General features: G+C 42.9%; 1 protein-coding gene across 2 annotated transcripts in view; it reads right to left on the bottom strand.

Annotated features, from left to right (window-relative positions):
* Positions 1-7,367, bottom strand: part of JARID2 (jumonji and AT-rich interaction domain containing 2) — a 270,564-nt gene that overhangs the window by 260,049 nt on the left and 3,148 nt on the right. Inside the window, exon 1 of one of the 2 annotated variants that reach the window (XM_019662180.1) lies at positions 7,079-7,162. The exons of the other annotated variant lie outside the window; for it this stretch is intronic. The gene's annotated coding sequence lies outside the window, so the exon portion shown is untranslated. Of the gene's footprint in view, positions 1-7,078; positions 7,163-7,367 lie in introns of those variants that run through there. 2 annotated transcript variants of the gene reach the window in all.

A 7,367-nucleotide genomic window follows, 5' to 3' on the forward strand; every position in this document is an offset into this window, starting at 1 on the left:
CACATAACAAAACAGCACTTCAGAGTACATATATGTAAAACTATTTTTCACCAAGTACAAGACTGTCGGTGTGCAATTCCGATGGTTTTTATCTTTGTGTAGTTGCCTGATTTGAATGATTTCCTACAAAGCAAAAAAAGTCTTTTCCAAAAGGGGAAAAATGTGATTGGCCTAATTAGGTATGGGGATTCCATGTGGATTTTATTTTTCCATGAAAATGATTCAATTACTGCAGTTACCACAGATAACTGAGAATCCACCTAGCAGGAAGAAACATCTCTGAAAGACCTGTCCAAAGGCCTCCAACTATATCAGGGGCTGGAGTTCATGTCCTGGTTGTGTCACTGATAAAATGAGCAACCTCAGGCAAGTCACCTAACAATACCAGACACCTCAGGTTTTCTCAGCTATACAATTCTGATTTAGTTCATCTTTTTCCACTAGATCCACAGCAATTCTCTCCCACCACTAGTTAATATTTGAAATACTCCAACAGCTTCAACTCAACAAATTACTCAACTGTGTGATGACTTGTAAAATTCAGCCCCTGCTCTTTTGGGGTTAAATAGGGTAAGAGACTTGTAAACAGTAATTCCAGCACCTAAAGGTACCTGTGAGGAGTCACGGTCAACAGAGAGAAGGGGCGTGGCTCCGCCTAACTGGGGAAGGGGAAGGGGGTAGCAGGCCGCTCAGTGAGGCCTCAGGCCAGGTGGGCTCCTCAGGCAATCCGTCCCCTGAGCAAGCTGGGGAACCAGAATGTGCAGACTAAGAGGCTAGGCTCAGCTGAACTAAAACGGGTGACAACATAGGTCCAGGGTAGAGAGAATAAGAAGGGTTTTTTACACTGTGCTGACAATAAACTTGGTTTAGACTTAATCCTGAGAGCCACAGGGAGCCACTGAAAGATCATGATCAGATTTTCAATTTCAAAGATTACTGCTCCAGGATCCAGTTTAAACATCTCTGTGCACAGATTCAGTGCCACTCTAATCCTAATTCTCAGTCTGTCCCTCTTTCTAATTCACCACCCAGACAAGCTGGCAGTCAAGTGTTGGGCGATACAGGAGATTCAATAACAGGGCAAGGATGGGAAGCGATTACATCACCTTCTAATCTTTAAAGCTTTGTTCCATATCCCAAAATGCATTTTAGAATATTTGCTGCTATTCATTTGGTTTATTAAGAGACAAAGTATAGAATTCACTTGATTCATTTATTTCTGAGTCAGCCAGGAAGGCTGCCGGCAGGCCTGGTGTCTCCAGGCTGGAGATTTCCAACTGTGAAATAATACCTTGAGCATTTGTGCAGTAGTATGCAGTTTATAAAGTGCTTTCACGACACAAATTTCACTGGCTCTCCCAGCACCAACCTATGAGGTGCAAGGACAAGTTTTGTGAGGCAGCAGCTCAGCAAGGTTATGTGGCTTGCCCAGAATCACACAGCTAGTGCACTGTAGGGTCAAATTCTGCACTCAGCTCATAGTCCCAATCTTCTCCATTACCACAGAGGTACTCTATATATTCAAAACAAGCACGTCCAGATCTGAGGTATTTCATTTCTGAAGTCCATGTACTAGTAATAAAGCATCTACACAAAGCACAAAACTCTCCAAATTTTAATAATGTCTATATCCAACTGCTGCTTAACAGAATAAGCATTCATTCAGTCCCCTTTCTGCAAACCTATGGAAGGAATAAATGCAAAAAACACATGCTCAGTCCTAATCCCTTCTCATTTCCTCCTGGCACCTGTTTCTGCCCCCACAGGCACCAAACACTTTAACAGCTGGCAGAAATGAGAACCAAGAGATAACACACTCAACCATTGTAGATGAAGCCCTAACCAAAATGTGGTTAGGAAATCATGGAGAAAGAACCACCCAGATTTAAAAAGAGAGCAATAAAACAGGGTTCCAAAAGGTCTCCCAACATTTCCGATGATTCAGTCAGGAGGTACCTGGGCTGCTGATGGAAACCAGACACACACAACCCACCCTTCTCACTCCTCCCCCACCTACAACAAAATATAGCTGGAAAAGAATTCCTGGTTCTAGTGGAGAAAATGTGTACATGAGGGAAGAGCCGTACTATGAGCAGACAGGGACAAAACTGTGGCCATGTCGTTCATTAACCTTCTAGGATTCATGGTAACTAAACACTGCTGTTGATGATATTTCAGTGCTCACTGGGCCTTCCTCTTCAGGGGTGGTGGAGCCTGACCAACTTACAAAATTAGAACTTGAAATCCAATTTAGGCCTTTTAAGGCTGCACCAGCTCTCAAGAACTTCTGCCAGTAGGGTTCCCCTTTCTAACACTCTAATACATCCTCTGAATATGAATGTGTGAGTAATTATGTATAATGTTCCCATTACTCACGATGCCTCATTAACATATCTGGGCAGCCTTTGTTTACCGGTTGGCCCAGACCCTGGTGAGGATTTGAGGGCAAACGATTTCCCCTAACCTCTCCATGGTCCCCTAAGCAGCGAAGGCAGGAGCTATAATGCAAGTGCCAGTAAAAAGTATCCAAGCCGATTTGTCACAGCCCTGCGAAATCACACGGGCTCTCAAAAGCCTGGAGAGCTAATGCAGCCCACACTGCCCCTCAGGTATAAGGGAGAGGGTCGGGTGGCAGCACTTATAAAAATACAGAGCACAAACCAGGAAGTCCCAAGGGGTGCTGGGATCTCAGCTCTTTTTTCCAATGAGGACTCAAGGAGACAGTCAGCTGGGGATAAGGGGGTAGCTCCACCAACTGGTGTTTTAAAAAAACAACAAACACAAACATGCACTTGAGACGGATACACTCCTTCTGTTCCTGGAAGCTCACAAACTGCCTTAACTTCCCCAACTTTCTCAAGCAAAAAACCTCTGTAAAGGCTGCCGAGCACCTATTACGAGCCTTTTCTCCCTTTTGGGGGACCACGCTGATCATTCATTTCATCTGGACTAAAAAGTGGGGAAGAGATGCAGCCTTTAACTTATCTGACACAGTGTAACTATCTGACTCAGTTTTCTCTTCGGTAAAATGGACTCAACATCCTTTTTCTCGTGTGAACTCACTAGGGAAAGATGAAACATGGGCGCTTATTTCAGAACCTTCTCTTCAGGATGATTTCAGAAGGGGTGCGTGTCATGTAACCATCTAGAGTGTTTTATACAATCCAAGCTCGTCTGCCATTTCTTCAAATGGCAGAGGGAGCCAGGAGAGAGGGTAGCATCCTCACCAGAACAGTACAACCTGTGACAAGACACACAGTGGTAGAGAGACGAAACCCCAACGGGCCGAGGGGCCCCAAGCTGTAATCCAGCTACTCGCTCGGGTGAGACCTACACTTTGTCCTCTGGGACAGGATCTACACCTGTAAAACGGGCCCGTTCCCATCCCAGCCATCCTAAGAGAACAAGGAAGAGAAAAGCCACCTGCATGGAGTGATAGGACCAGGAACTCCTGGAAACAGGTAAGATTACTGAACCAGGAGCAATAAGGTGTCCAGCCAGTGCTGCCACTTCCTACAAGGTTCAGCTCTGCCTTTAACAATTTTATTCTGAATGAGAAATGAAGAAAAAAATCCCTTTTAAAAAAGTGTGAGGCTACCAGAAGGCTACAGCATTGACTGATGTACCAAGAAAAATGAAGATCTAAAAGGGTAAGAAAAATCTCACTCAAATTGTCTACAAAAAAGTAGACGAAGAGCAATACAATAGCATAGCTTTAGAAAACTGAAGTCATCAGAGTCCCCACCTCCTAGAATGAAAGAAGCCTGCAATGATGCGGCAAGCATGGGAAAGGCTTTACAGACAAAAGGAACCAAAGAAGGCAAGACTCGGGCCTGGAAAAGCAACTGAGGCTTGTGGGGGTGTTAGAGGAATGAAGAGAAGAGTTACCTGGGAGACGGAAAGAAACAAGATAATTGATTCAAACTAAACAACAGATTCAATGTGTCTCATTTCCAAGGTAGGCTTACAGATTTGAAATGGAACAGACCTTTAGCAACATCTCCTAAGAAAATAATTAGTTGCTGGATTACAAAATACAAGCTTCTGAACTCCATATAAATTAGGTGTAAAATCACTAATCTTTCTGCCCCCCACCACTCAGTGAATGACACAATTGTTTTTAACTCTGAAAGTAATACAAATTACCTCAGATGGACCACTCCTAGGTATGTTAAATTGCATGAACTAGATAGGGTGTCTAGTTTAATGTTTGGAGATTAAGATTAAATACAATGGAAGCACACTTACTAGAGGTGATAGGGCCCAGAAGTTGCTTAGCTAAGGTATAGTGTGTCGGGCAAGAAACTTTAAAAAAAGTGTGTGTGTGTGTGTGTGTGTGTGTGTGTGTACATATATATGTACATATAAACATTTCAACTTAAATACATAAATGTACTGTTACAGACTTTTTTGACAATTCCAGTGTTTCATATTATGCTTTGCTGGGAAAGGAATGTGGGCATAAATGAAGTCTGGTTCTTAAAAGGGTTTTTTAAAGGCTTCTTTAAAAAACTGGGTTCTTGCAAAGCAACGTATGTGCAGAATCCTTCCAGATCTTTCCCCAAGTCTTTTCAATGTCAGGCCCACATCTAATTTAACAGTCTTATTTTTTTAGCAATTCACTTTTATCAAATGTTCCCAAAACATTCAATTAAAGTTTTCACACTCATTCAAAGGATTATGTAATATTTAACTGTATGTAATTGGGATAATAAGTCTAACTGGAATAACCAGATTTGGAAACAAATGACTGACACAGGTGGGAGCCAAAGGGGACACAGGCCCACACAGCCCAGGGCTGTCCAGTGGCCAGGAACCTTCCTCATGACCAGGGTATGGGTAGATAGGGAGGTCAGTAACATTAGAAGGAATAGCACAACTAAATTTCTTAGACTTCAAAACCTTTTAACCATTCAGAGAAAACTGTCATAAGTCTGGGTCCTCAGACCACCATGGTCAAAGGCAAACCACTCAATTAAAAATACTCCAGCTTAGCTTTCACCAAGTGTTTTAATGTACTAAGCTTTATATGACTTTCCCATGTCATCTTTGAAAGGAAGAAAAAGGAAAATGGTTCTACTTTGAATGTAACAGACACCAGTTATATACTCGAAAAGATTTTCTCTTACTAGAGAAGGCAAGTTTAAATAACATTTGGAGCAAAGTATATGTTAAGATTACACTGGCGTTATTTCCAAGGCACTTAGCCCAGCAACGGAAACTGGTTTAACCTAACTATAAGAGAAGAAACAGCCATCTAAGTACCATCTAAGTACAATTCTAGTAGGTTATTTAGGCCAATGGCTATGCGGGACACATAAGTCAGATACTTGTCCACAGTAAAGTAATAATAACCCAGGTAACAATAACTTAAATTGGATTACTTTTGCACATAATTTATTTTTTCTTTCAAATTTCAGTGACACATTTTGGACTCTTACCTTGACACTATTCCTTCCATAATCATAGCTGATAAGTTGACTCTGTCCTAGATTTATATGACAAAGAGAAATGTTTTCTACTACTAGAAACAGGCAGAAAGCAAGTGATGTGAACTACGCAAGAAAGGAAAAAGACAGCAATTAAACTACATGTACAAGCTTTTTGCCCCCAGAACTGTAAAATAACCTGACTGGGTATAAAACAAGGTGGGGGGGGGTTATAAATCCTACCACTATATTTTGGTGTATTTCTACTTTTTTCTTTACAATTGTATGTAATTGTAATTATAGTAAATTCCACTCTTGAATCTTGTAACAAACTTTTCCGAGTTTTTTTTTAAATCATACTGCACTTTTATATCAGAAAATTAAATACCTAAAAAAACCTACAGCCTAGTAGTACAAATTCTGCTTGAGCTGTCCTAGAAATCAAACTGGTAATTTGTTTTCATGCTAACTGCATAAATCATATCTTCATGTGGCAGAGATTTTAATTTCAAACTCATACGTGCTATAAAGCATCACAGATCAAATGGTTTTGAACCCTGGATATCATATCTGTTATTCTCCCTAGGAATAACCAACCAGTGGAGTGATGGAAATGGCAGAAAAATACCCATAGAGCAAAACATGCAACTGTTTTTATTGTCCAAGTGGACTGGGGCTTTGAAAAGCAAATGTTTTGTTATTTAAGGTACTGTAGTGGGAGTCGTGCCCAGCACAATTAAGTCAGGATTACATTGCAATTTATGAGTTTCTCAAGGATGTCATTTAATATGAAATATAACAATCATTTCTCCCAAAGCCTGTCTGTCATCGACAATCCCACCCCCAAACTCTGCTTTGCTAAAGCAATATTAGCTAAATGGCAACTCAGCAGGCGTCTAAGGCTTCTGAGACCAATTTCAGGAAACGTGCTGCCTTCCACCAGCTAAAGTAATAATGCCACCTTACACAGAAAGAGCATACTATTTTATATCTTTCACGCACATCTCACATACATGATCTTGTCAGAGAAAGTAAAGTAGCAAATACAGGTATTACTTTCTCCACTTCACAGAAGAGGAAATAAACTCAGATTTATTTCCTCTTGCTGTCTGGTTCAGAAGAACTAAACCTGGAACATCTTAAAAGAGTCCAGTGTTTCTTCCAAGCACAGGTATCAATGGCAAGTCTTCCCTGATCTGGTCCCCTAAAAGTTACTCAATAGGCATGGAGCTGACACAGGATAGGAGGAGCGCCCAACTCCCCACCCTCCCCCTACCCCGTACTGCAAGGTTTCCAGAAAGAGCAACAGTTTCTGCTGTGCAGTATCACCCAGAAAGGCATCCTGCCACATCCTGCGAAAACACATGAAACATGACTTAAAGTGACAAGGTGGCCGAATCCACAACATGGTCCTCCTACAAAGCAAAGCTTTCCCTGAATGAAGTTTCCTTGCTTTTCTAAAGCTTTGGTGAGCAGACCCAACTACCACAGGAGTAATGTCACGCCATCAGCAGACCTGGAGACAGAGGAAGTGAAAATATTTCTGCAGAAAAGAGGCGTCTCCCCCCCTACTCCACAACCCCTCAACGGATCATAACACAGCTAGGCGGGGGCACCCTTTTGAGGACGAAAGGTTCCCAAGCGCTCACCTGGAGGGCAGCGCAGCGTTCCCCGGCGGAAGGCAGAGGCCGATCGCATCCTCCTCCTCCGCCCCCTGCAGCCCCGCCGCGCTGGAAGCTCCCGCCCGACTTTTGACGTCACGGAGGAGGAGGAGGAGGAGGAAGAGGAGGAAGAGGAGGAGGAGGAGGAGGAGGAGGTTCCACCCGGGCCCGTCCCTTTGTGACGTCACAATGACAACAGAACGCGGCCCGGAGCGTCCGGGAACCGGGCGCAGCAGGAGGCGGGGGAAGGCAGGGGAGGCCGGGGGAAGAACCGGGG

Source organism: Hipposideros armiger, unplaced genomic scaffold, assembly GCF_001890085.2.
Source record: "Hipposideros armiger isolate ML-2016 unplaced genomic scaffold, ASM189008v1 scaffold_369, whole genome shotgun sequence".
In the NCBI taxonomy this organism is placed as follows: domain Eukaryota; kingdom Metazoa; phylum Chordata; class Mammalia; order Chiroptera; family Hipposideridae; genus Hipposideros; species Hipposideros armiger.